This window comes from Pocillopora damicornis, chromosome 12, assembly GCF_964200805.1.
Source record: "Pocillopora damicornis chromosome 12, jaPocDami1.2, whole genome shotgun sequence".
NCBI classification, from domain to species: domain Eukaryota; kingdom Metazoa; phylum Cnidaria; class Anthozoa; order Scleractinia; family Pocilloporidae; genus Pocillopora; species Pocillopora damicornis.
In genome coordinates, this window is record NC_142681.1 from 12,973,363 (window position 1) to 12,986,776 (window position 13,414).

A 13,414-nucleotide genomic window follows, 5' to 3' on the forward strand; every position below is an offset into this window, starting at 1 on the left:
AAATAAAAAAGTCCTGTTTCCCCGGTTAGTATTTGTACTGTCACTTTAAAGTACTGTAACGATATGTAAAATTCGCCACCGAAGTTAAATGAATTTGTTATAAGGCGATCATATCAAACCTTTGTGGTCTCGCATGTTATTAATGATCCTCATCTGATAAGAAAATATTCGTTTTCAGGGACATTCGTCTGATAAATGCGCTCATTGCTTTTAAAATGAACAATCTTTGCAAACGTTGCCATATTCCCGAATGTCAATAACTTACAACTGTGATCATCTCGGTAATGAACCAAAAGAACGGTGTTTCAATAAAATCGAGCGAGGGAATTTCCAGTACAAACATTTTGGACGGTACATTATTTAAACTGTCGAATAGTTCTCAAGAAAACTAGAGCAATTTTCTCATTAATCATTCTTGTATTATTCATGAATAAGAAATAAAATACAGTGATCCTAAGAGTCTGCATTGCAAATACGTTTTGACAGCCGGTATAACAAAATCAATAAACTAAGAATGGGGAAACTAGAACTTATATTGTAGACTATTTCTTTCTGATTTCTTTTGATTTCCATGGATTTTTCATTAGCTAAATTTGCATTTTTTCTTGTCTTTTTTGTTTGTTTTTAATCAAAGCGAATAATGCCTCAAAAATAAATCAGCGAGTCAGGCTATGACACATGGCAGCAGTTTGTTTCGTTTGAGAAAAGGTAGCTTCCTTACCTCACAATACATGATATAAACCAAGCCTCTTATTCTTCAATCTTCTTCGCTGATTGAATCAATGAGCTTCATTATCAATTAAGAAGGGACTCTCTTTTCCCATTTCTTGTCTGTTTCCGGTTTCCTAATTATCTGCCTTAGGAAGGTTGAGACACTGGGAAGAGAAATTTTGTGAGTTTCCTCATGCGATTAGAAAGACCAGAAGTTCTAGTTTGATCACAAATCCTGTTACAAATTCTTAGTAACAATGAAACTTTTTGAAACGACCTCTAAGCTTGATATCAAATGATTTTCAATATGAATGTAGTTTAAGTCAGGCACAACTGTCTATCACTTAAGAAAAATGTGTACAAAGATAGAAAAAACTGAACATTACAACAAAAACTCTCAGTGATTTATTTTTTTTTATGTCATTGTCATTTGGTAACTATTTGTTTATAACCTGTATGAGCTTTCTTAACATTGATTTATTATATTCCAATTGTAACTGTTTTAAAACTACAATTAATTCCATTGTCATTCCTTTAAGCCCATTTGCGGATAATCTTTAAGTTCTCTTTGAAGTTTGTAAGACTTTTCACTAATCTTCAGACTGCTCCAACATCGAGGATGTACATAATAGATTTTTGGCTTTTAACGTTCACTCACAAAAAGATGAAAGACAGAAATCGGTAGGAATATGATTCAACCTAAGGGCAAAATGTTTCTTTTACATCACGTGACGAGATGAACGAAGCAAAAAAACTAGGTCAAAGTATAATATATAGATTTAACCAAGCCTAAAAGCGGAGCTCGTATTTTTTTTCCCGCACGTCTCAAGGGCACAACGCCTCGCCCCGGCCAGGACTAGATCCCGGGTCGTCCGACTCGCAGCCCAATGCACTGACCACTGAACTACTGGACAAAGCTGCGGCGTTGGCGTGCCCGCGGTACAGTTGACCACGCATGTTAAAAGTAGCACCTTATACGGTCGTATGGTCGTACATCCAAATTTTTTCGGCTTGATGGGCTACTACTATTTTGCATAATTATGGGGCTACGCTCTGCGAGCTCCGCTATTATTTACGACAGTGACTCAGTGAGTTAAGTCTAGTTTCTACGGTTCGCTTACCTGCGAGTTAACAAAGTTGATGTACTTCAACACGGAAGCTGAGACAGTCCAGTAGTAAACTTGGTCTGCTGTCATTTCCAATTCTTCTTGAATAATTCTGGAGAGCCTTACGCAGATAACACTGACTGTCAGTTCCAATATTGGATTTGAAATTTCATGTATGGGACTTGCTTTTTCCGTGACAAATGCACAGTGAACTTGGTTGGTGACATTTTTCAAACGGAAGTAAACGACGGCTGAAACTTATTACGATGGCCAATTTACATTATCAACTCAGTTGGTAAAGCCAAATAGTTTTTTAATACCCCACGAAAGTTTCTTTAAAAGCTTACCCCGTTGATTAATGTTGTTTATAGAAACTATGCATGTGGAAAGTTCTCATTGCAAAAGTTAAGGTAAAGTCTGTCAGTTTTTTTTTTAATCTTTGTCCAATGACTTTAAAGTCATGAGATGTTCTGCAAAAATCACAACTTGAGTCAAATGAAAGGTGACCAACCGACTTCTTCACTTTTTTTTGTTTTTAAGTGGATATTGGGAATTCTAACACCGTTATTAGTATCATTACTATTATTATCATTATTATTAAACTAAGAAAGCAGGGCTGTTCTGAAACCACTTTTGGGACTCAGAAGGCACCCTGTTTGAAAATAATTATTATTGGAAAGGTCTCCCTACCTTTGGAACTGTCTCCTCGCCTCTAATGGTCTTTGTTTTGAATTTCAGGAACTGCTCCACTAATCGGCATGTTTTCTTTGTCGGGACCATCTGCCAAGAAAGTGATAAGAAGAGAGTCATCTTTTGCTCTCGTGAATTACCCTATTGCAGTATACTGGTTTTTTGAAGTTTGGTTACCCGCTGGAATTTCTCTTAAATTGATGTCATGGCTCTGTCCGGTTTTATCCCAGACCCTCAAGGACTCGGGCATTAATCCGTACGTTTCTCCGAACCAGAGTGCATCTTTAGCTTTTCTTCTGCAAAGAAATAACAAAACAATACGTTGAATTTCACCAACAGGCCCATATGTAATTTCCTAAGCAACCAAATAGTTTACGTTGGCAACAAGAGGGAATTAAAAGCCGACTTACCGTATCTCAGTTAACTGTCTGTTCTGCTGTTTCTTTCCGACTTCTGTAAAGTGTTTACCATTGTGGGCAAGTCTCAGACCCTCTGAATTGTATAACTCGGCGGTCTTTTCTTCAACTGTGGTCGAAAGGTCGTTGTTCTTTTTCGTCACCTTTGCCAACATATCACTTGGTGTTAGCGCGATCTCTTCGGGTTTTATTGTAATTTTAACCCACGTCTCAGCTCGTACTTTTTGCTTCTGTTTAGCGCTTGTAATTGAGTCCATCTTGCGTTTAAATCTCCTTATATTTTCGCAGACTGTGCGACCAACGTGATCGCAGGAGGATTCGTTGAGCTTGTAGCCGAGAGGCAGGATGCTCGCCTGAAGTGAATCAAATACTCTACAAGGCATCCAGTAAAACTCTCTGCATTTCCAGGCTGCTTCACCGCTCATTTGAATCATGTACACTGGATTGCTTTCCACAAGAAAAGATGGAACTACTTGTATAAGATGAGAGGGGGATCGGGGGTTCTATGAGCTCTGAAAAGAGCTCCCGATCACGATCATTTTGTCTTTGATCATTCATCATCGCGCGGTTTAGTTGCATAAAGCAGCTGATGCGCTAAGATCATTTTTAAAACTCGCGGTAAATCGTCTATTTTAAAAATGAGTGGTTTTCTTGAATAGGCCATTGTTTAGTTTTGACAGCCATTGTTATTCAAGCGTAGGCTGAAAACAATAGTGTCGAACTCGAAACGCGCCATTTTTCGAAAGGAACCTCGACTACAAATTTTAAAACTGCGAGGAATAGTGATTGTCGTACACCAATTTTCCAAGTTAAAACAGATTCTGTTTCAGGAAAGATCCATCTTCTATTTCCCGCTCTTAGGTTTTTGGATGCTGGTTTGAGTTTTTGAAAAATCGCTTTTGAAATCGGCCTTCATACTAAAAATATCCGTCTTTTCCTCATTTTCAAAGGCTCGGGAATAGTCCTTATACTTTCTTAAACTTCCCCTTTTTAAGCTTAAATTTAGGATTAACCCTTCCTCTAAAAAAACCCGCTCTTGGGTTTCTCAATTTTTGCCTCTGGCAATTGAAAAACCGAATTTTATGAACGCTGCTGAGCTAGTTTCGGCCCTTTCTTCTCTAATTATGGGCTTTTCAAGGCGCGAGTGCAGTCAAATCTCCCGCTTCAGTACTGATGAATAACTAATGATGTCCAGGCATTCTACGCGATGAGCACTCAGAAGTAGTACTGGAACTGACTAAAAGAAAAACTTTCCGTAAAGATTTTACATAAAAAATTTAGGATTCTGTTAACGAAACCTATAACAAAAGGCTTTGAGAGAAAACCCTATAAGACTTAACTGGCTCGTTTTTGATGCTTAAACTACTGTTTTAACTTGAATAAAGGGGTAAGTTTCTAAAGAAACTGTGGTGCTGCGTCGGTGGGAGAGTATAGCAGGTAATTTAGTGTTAACAACTGGGTTGAAAACGTAAATTAGCCACCGTAAAGGGTAAAAAAAGCTGACGTTTCGAGCGTTAGCCCTTCGTCAGAGCGACTTGAGCGACTAGAGCGACTTTTTTACCCTTTACGGTGGCTAATTTACGTTTTCAACCCAGTTGTTAATACTAAATTACCTACTGTTTTAACTTCCCTGATTTCACTGCGCTTAAGAGCCCTAAGTCAATAATGTTTCATGCTAATTATATCAGCCGGGTAAGATAATTTTTGTGCAGAAAAAAATATTCTCGGATACGTAACCAATACCTCCTTCTGAGAAGATCGGAAAAGAGAAAGCAAAAAATTAAAATCAATATGCTTAATTTGAGATTGCCCATTCTTAAATTACACAATGAAATAACGGATAGAGTATTTCCTCTACTTATTCTATTTGTTTATCCATCTCAAAGTCTTTAAGGTCTGTTTCGTTCGAGCTATCCTCATCTTCTTTCCTGTAACAAACGTAAAAAAAATTGTAAATAACTCAATCAAAATTTCTTAAATAAGGCAAATACAATTATACCAGGCGTAGTACGTAAGCAAATGCACACTTGTATTTTATTGGCAGAGTGGCGCTTTCGAGATTCTAAATTTTACACCTAACTTGGAGCATAAATTGTTATTCTCTGAGAGAAACAAAAAAAAAAAAAAAAAAGGTATAAAACTAACCTTGATATTCAAGCTTAAGGTGACAAAGGATCACCGCCGACAGTCAGCGACCAGTAAGTTATAGCCACCTTCACATCTAATTTAACTTTAATTTATGAAATACCTGTTTTCACTGAGTCTTACCTCTGCTTGTCAAACTCGAGCCTCACATCATCTCCAATCAACGTAAACGAAGCCCACTCATGCCCAGACATTTTGGTAAAGCCGTTTTTTTCTCATCCACTTCATGGCCTGGTGAAGAGATTTACAGGCACTTTTTTTTTCAACAAGGTGTTTGTAGAACCGACTCATCAGCTGCTCTGTTGCTGAGTCTGGAATGGCCCACAGCGCAACCAACACCGAGCGGGAGCCGGATCCTAAGAACGCACGGGCAATTCCTTCAACTCCTTCGGCTCTTATCTGTCCACTTCCACTGTGACAGCAGCTAAGTACCACCAGTTTAGCTCTGACTTTCACTCGTTTTTGTTCTTTGCTTTGAGAGGTGTTCACATTTCAACGAAGTAATGGGGGATTCGGAAAGAGCGGTTCGTAGAATGGAATTAGAATGCGAAATGTTGGCTTTTCTGTGTTTTAAACGTGTATTTTACCGCGCTTCGTGAGACTGGACAGATGAAAGATATCAGGCGAGTTACTCATGCTGTGAAGATGGTGGATAGTTTATTCGAGAGTAAATGGAGTTCTGTGCGCTGTAACATGATCATGGTTATCGTTCCTTCACGACGAGAGAGAGTGGAAAAATTTTGAATTAAATATTGCTTGAGGTGTTGATGAACTGCACCAAACATTTTGATTTGAGCGGTTCTTTAACGGCAAGCTGTCTTGCAAGATTCCTGATTTGTTGAGTGTGCCGATCGTACTTTTCTGGATTGGTTTGATCGGTGCTATCCTCAGATGAATGTCTGATTAAAATTAACCATGGACGATTTTGTGTATGCTTTCGATGCCTGGAGAAAGTGATCTTGTGGAGTCGTTTGTGTTTGGCCAAGGACGAATTCAGATACCATCGTTGGCATGTTTATTTGATTTACTCATATGGAATGAATGATTTACGGAGATGTTGTGGTTCAATTTTATCCTTGGTTCAAATTTTATTTTCCTTTGTTTCAAACTCATTATCAAACATTACAATACCCAAAAACAAAAGAAAACAAAATTTGAACCAAGAATAAAATTGAACCACAACAGAGATAAGTTAATATGATGTGATCTACAAACGTAGAAAAATTAATTAAGCCGAAGGAACACTTTTGGTCCCGGTTCCCATTTTCGTCTACAAAATAAACACATACCGCATAAAAAGATGATAAAACGGACTGCGTGCAAAGCTGTCAATTGTTTCTGGAATGTTGCGCGTGTTAAATATTCAGGTGACATCTCCTCAACATCTACATCTACTTTTATTACTTTGGTAAACTGAAATCTGTACAGACATCACACCAACTAACTCAAGCGCAAAGTGAGCAGACTATATGAAGGCTTGAAATTATATTACGATAGATTTTCATCAAGAAATGGACCAGGAATACTCCACAATAGTGCAAATAATCGTGAAAGCTGATCGCGGAAAAGCCATTGCGTGACGCTCGGTAAGTTGTAAGATGACATGTTATCACATACCAGACGAAAAAAAACTCTTCAGATTCTCAGTCTGCATTTTGTCCCAGTCTACATTTTGTATCCGATCTGCAGTGTGCAGTCTGTATTTTGTACTAACAAGTATCCGTGACACCAATACAGTTTATTTTTGGTTACAGTTATTCACACTACATACACACTCTACCACATAATACCTGTGTGTGAGTTAATTCGACATTTTCGTTCTTTTCTGCGTTAATACTCCTGTTTCCTTTTGTAAGAATGTAGACATCACTGACAATGTTTCAAGTAATCCACCCACCCCCTAAAAAATAACTCTTGCATGCATAGCATGCCAATGTTTCATAGCTGATGAGGATGATTGGTGAGATGTGAAACCAAAAAGAATTAACGAAGCCGCTTTGTAATAAATTCATTTCTCTTCGGTTGCGATTTTTGCATAACATTGCTTGACTTGATAGGCACAGGACAATATTAATAAAACAGCATTCATTTTAACACTTTTCCTTTTGCGAATCCTTTCTTTACCCCAGGTAAAAAGTGTTTACGGCCGGTGTCACAGCGGATTTGACCCCCCGCGGATTTGGACCCCCCGCGGATTTGGACCCGGGTCCAAATCCGCTAGCGGATATGGACCCCCCGGTCCAAATCTGCTAGCGGATTTGGACTCCCCTCCGCGGATTTGGACCCCCAGCAAATCTGAGTGAAACATCATCCTTGACGTTCTAGTAGAAATACTTGACGTTACAGTGCATATTAAAGTATGTTTTTGATTCAAAACATGCAATTGGCAGCTGGAAATGACCCTTTCCGCGAAAGTCGAACACCGTTAGATTCAATAATAGACAAACTTTATTCAATGCCCAAGTGTTTGGACGACATGGTACAGTGCGAGTTGTGCGAGGAATGGTTGCACATGAGCTGCGAGGGATATAAGACTGCCCTGGAGGGCAACTGGCTCTGCATTGTCTGCAAACCGCTAGACTCTAAACGTCTTCGTAATTGTTAAGGTGTTATTTCTCAACGGTTAATATTCGTTGAAACTAGAAAAGAAGATTGAGTTCGATGTAATAGTCACCACTTTTGTTAGGACGTAGACATTAATGTTGATTTGCCTTTGAAAATAAGCTGAGAGTTCCAATTGCTCAGAATAGAAACATTTTTACTTACCATAGGCTTTACGAACGACTTTAAGTAGGAGTTGTTACTTCGTTCTTGTTCAGAAACTGGTTAATGCTATTTAATTAGAAAATCAGACTGAGTTATTTTTGTGACGGGATGCAACAGTCTCCACTAATGTTATGACGTTTCTTATTAATGTTGATTCGCATCAGAAGAAGCAAAGATTTACTGAAACAATTTCAAGAGGTCCAAATCCGCTGTGACACCGGCACGACTCCTGCTAAGCGTTGAGTTAATATGAACGAATTTCTCAGAAGTTGCCCGTATGTTAACAAAAACAGAGCCGTGGTTGACAAAGATCCTTCAAGATGCTTCATCAAATCATTCCTCAAATATTGAAGGTTTTATTAACTAAAATTTACAAAAGGCTTTGAAAAAAGAACCAAACCAGATTTTAGTGGTTCGTTTTATACCTAAACTACTGTTTTAACTTTACTGATTTCGCTTTTTCTTTAAAGCCTTACCTACGTCAACATTATTACGTGCTTATTATTTCACAAATATAAACAACAACATTCTGAGTACATAACCAATGTATCCTTTTGAGAATATTGGGACGAAAGCACAAAAAATTGAAATAGATCTCCCTTAATTTGGGATAACTCTTTTTACAGTTTCAATGAAATACCGGATAAAGTATTTTCCCTAGTTGTTTCTATTTAATTTATCCATCTAAAAGTCTTTTAGCTCTGTTTCCTTCGAGTAACTCTCATAATTTACTCTGTCGGGATCTTTTTTCCTGTAAAAAAGTGAAAAGCAGCAATTTATTATTAACTCAATTAATACTTGGGATATAAAGCAAATACAATTATACGAAGCACAATATGTAAATATATATAAGGCTAACAATTATATCCGAACGGCAGAGAGGCACTTTCGCAATTCTACACCAGAGAGCGTCGATAGTAACTATCCAAAAGGAAAGAAAAGAGAGAAATATATATATATATATATATGTAAATATAGATATAGATATATATATAAACATAGATATAGATCTATATAAAACTAGCCTTGATGTTCAAGTTAACAAAGGATCCCCGCCGACAGTCAGTGACCAGTAAGTCATAGCCACCTTCACACCTAAATTAACTTTAATTTTTGAGATATCTGTTCTCATCAAGTCTCTCCTCTGCATGGCAAACTCGAGCTTTACATCATCTCCAATCAGCGTAGACGAAGCATACTCAGACATTTTGGTAAAGCCGTTTTTTCTCGTCCACTTCATGGTCTGATGAAGGGATTTACTGGCACTTTCTCCTTCAACGAGGTGTTTGTAGAACCGACTCATCAGCTGCTCTGTTGCTAAGTCTGGAATGACCCACAGCGCAACCAACACCGAGCGAGCACCGGATCCTAAGAACGCACGGGCAATTCCTATAACTCCTTCGGCTCTTATCTCTCCACTTCCACTGTGACAGCAACTAAGTACTACCAGTTTGGCTCTGACTTTCACTCGTGAGACATCAGCCATCGTCAACATGTAAGCTTCCTGTGGTGGGACAGCGTTTCGACTGTTGGGAGTAGGAATTGGGGAATTCGGCGTTACCATGGGCAGCAAAATGTATCAAGCCCACTGAACTTATCCGCTCAAGTACTGCCTGCTTTGTTGCTTCCTCTTCTAACAGAGAGGAAACACCCACCAGTCGTCCGACCATCTCCGCTTCCTTTCTTGCACCTGGCAACGGCGGCAGCCCACGAACCTTGCGATTGCCTATAATCAAGGCACCAGTGTTGCTGTGATAGTCTTCTGGACTATCTTGAATCATCTTGAGTGTTGTCAAAGAAGGAATGACACGGATCCTATGAGTCTCCGACAGGTGTTAGGCTCCTTCCTTTTCACTCAGTGCAGCAAAGGGAACTTTGTACAAACTGCGATCAGGAACAATAATGACTTCAGGCTCCTCAAGCAAATCATAAACGGGGGCAATAAACAGTTTGTAACACAAAGATAGACTTGAAACGACTCCGTCCTCCTCGTGCTTCTCCATGAGTCGCAATCTTGCTGAGCTCTTTTGTTCGAGGGAGAGAGAGGTTGCAATTCAACCATATTTAAAGACAGATCTTCACAATCTTCAATGGGTAAAATACCAAGGCTCCGGAAATTATCAGCCAAAAATTGACTCAAAGGCAAATCTTTGGGCAACCCAGCCTGAACTAGATTCTCTTATAGTGATATTCTTTTATAATAAAGGACTCCAGTTGTTTTCAAAATCTACAAATGCAGCTCATTTTCAAAAAAAAAAATGTACTGACAAGAACAGTTATTTTTCTTTCTAAAAATGGTTTCAATGCCAAACCAAGATTGTGGATTAGCAGAGATGTGCGTTTCAACCAAGTACTTCTCTGCCATTAAGTCCAATAGGCCTCTAGCTCGACTCAACTCCTCAACATAAGGAGTATCACGAGTATTTCCGGTTTTACAAAGCAGAGTGCAAAGCATCTTGTAGGGAAATATTCCTGAGTTTTCCAGAAATGATGTTTTGAACTGATCATTGGCGCCTAAGAAATATCTCAGCTCCTCATACTTTCAATGCACAGATGAAGACACGCAAGGGAGTCCTTGATTTTATTCTGAAATAAATACAAAATGGCGTACTCTCGAAGAACTTCGAACTCAAATCTTCTGTCTCGAATATCTCTGGATATGGATAAAGCTTTCTCCAAGTATACTTCCGAAGCTTCATAATCTCCAAAAATTCTACAAATAATTCCTAGGTTTCCGTAGTCACCTGCTTCTCCTTTTCTGTGGTCAATTTCAGTTGTGATGACAAGCGCTAGTTTTGGAGATACTCTTTAGCTTTGTCGTACTGCCCAAGTGACTCGAACACACTACCTAGGTTTGCATAACATGATCCTTCTCCTTCTCTGTTGTCAATTTCTGTTGTAATGAGAAGTGCTTCTTGAAAATACTCTTTAGCCTCATCGTATTGCCCGAGTGAATGGAACACAGTACCTAGGTTGTCATAACATGATCCTTCTCCATTTCTGTCGCCAATTTCAGTTGCGATGACAAGCGCTTTTTGGAGATACTCTTTAGCCTTGTCGTATTGCCCAAGCAACCGGAACACAGTACCTAGGTTTCCATAACACGATCCTTCTTCTTTTCTGTCGCCAATTTCAATTATGATGGCAAGCGCTTTTTGGAGATACTCTATAGCCATGTCTTATTGCCCGAGCAACTACAATGAGTCCGCGCACACACTCGAGCTTATGGTGCAATTAAGAACCACACATTGAGTTGGTTTCGGTGTTGCTAAAGTAGCATCAAATAATATGAGTTACTATGATGTGGCAGTAGGAGAAGTAACAGATAACGGAACAAGCTATCTGCAGGTAAGTCTGAATAACAAATTCAGTTAAGCTATCGAAAAAAAAGAAGTTAAAAGGCGAGATTCTATTTTACATTCCACGTCACGCATGTTACGTTTTTTGTCTGATTTCTTTCATTTTCCCTTTGAATTTAAGACGCTACATTCTGATCGCAAAAGTATTTAAAATTAAAATAAAGAATGTACCTGACTCCTGTATGGAGATGTGGACGCAAGTCTATTAATTTAGAGAAATATGGCATGTTTATTGTTTATATAAAACAGCCTAGACCATTTAAGTATTAGTATACTCAAATATTGTTGATTGACAAACTACGTCTATTATCACCAGCGTTTAATCCAATTTTATTTTTTGGCTTAAGCTTCGTTTAAGTCGACCTTCCTTCCACGTCCATCCTGAGGAAAACCATTACATCAACTCTTCAATTCTTGCAAATAAGTCAACTTACTTTGAGGTATAACGTATAGCTTGAGCCAAGCCTAAAAGCGGAGCTCGCAGTTTTTTTTCCCCTTACTTCTCGTCAGCAAAATTAAGCCCCTATTATGGAAAAAGAGCGCATTTTAATACCTTTTAATCCGCAACTTCTCTGTCTCCGTGTAGAGAACTGGTTCTATTGTAAACGCCATAGGGTTGCATTTTTAAGTCGATACGCAGTTTTTAGGGGTCTCCATAAAATAGCTTGCAGCGAGAAGTCGAAATTTTTCAAAAACAGGAACGAAAATTGTGCAAACAGTTAAAAAGTCTTCCCAACAATATGCAACCAGAAAATGGAAGAACACTTTTAACATTGGGCACGTCCGGTCACTTACGATATTACGATATTTTCAAAGTATGTGAAACAGCAGATCCCTACTTCCCAAAACACTGCTAGTACCCATAAAGGAGGGTCCCCAATAGGCTCAGAAACTTACTAAGCAACTGGATTAAACGACACTTCTTGTGAAAACAGAGATAAAGGGACAAAATGGGACTGCGAAATTGAAACGGGGGATGTTGCTCTCTAACAATTGCCAGCTAAGATTTTCGCGCCGAATGAAGGAAATACTGGGCAGTATCTATTTTCCCGCTATCTCTTATCGTGATAGAAGGTGAGTGGTGCACTCAAACGCTCTCATTCCATACAGCTATTTAGAAGAAGGTGAGTAAAAAAATTAAAGAAAATTAAAACATCTCTCCGTGAGCGCGCAGCGTCATAACTTATCTTCTTAAGGGAGACTCTGGCGCTCAAACAGACAAAAGAACGGATTACGGCGTTTAGAAAAATGTGTACCGTTGAACCCGCCGCTAGTATCTAAAAATTTAAGTGAATGGTATCTTGACCATGAAACGCTTGTGTACAAGTAGAAAATGGAAATTCAATTCGAATCTATCGCGATCTCCGAATCGATCGTTTAACCCTCCTAAAACAAAGTCAAGTTATTAGCTAGTGCAGATCATAGCTACTGGAAAACCACGTCATGGAGCACTACGGATTTCTTATGATATCAGCGTGAGACAGTCCACACCATGAAGGCCATGACCCCGAGCCAATTATTTTTCCGTCCGGCCTTACCACTCAATCAATAATAAAGTAACAGTATCTCGGTTTTATACGTCACACTTTTTATCACTCATGATGTAATTGAACATAAGAAATGAAAAGTGATATTCTTTTTTCAACAGGAAATTTCAGGTTTACCCCTTAGAAAGGTTTTGATTTTCATCACAAGATCGATCACTGTACAACCTAAGTTTCTTTTTTTTTAGGTAAGCAATCTTTGCGTAATAATCGACTCCTTGTCTTCGTGAACTTTTCATTTTCCAGTGGGTGTGATTTGAATGATCGAAGACAAAACTACTAAAAAAACCAAGTGACTGTTTTTCGGTTTGGCACGTCACACTTTTATAACTCATGATGGTTACGGGATAATTGAGATGGTTCACACGCTCTCATAGGTCAACTAGTTAGTTTAGATGAGAGTATGTAAACACAGCTTGTTTGGACTTCACACTTTTAATGTTTGCCGGCACAAAACATTTCAAACTCTGAGTTTTCCCAATACTCGCAAAGTAATTCCAAGTGTAAGTGATAAATATCGGAATTGGAGAAAAATTTGCCGAGTTTTGATCTAGGGTTTGGCTACCGTCCCCCTTCCCCAGTGAGGAACAAGAAGGAGGAAAAAGAGGAATTAGCGCTTTGCCTACCTTGATGATCATGAGCTGTACGGCTTTGTCGAGAGAGTTCAAGTACAGACG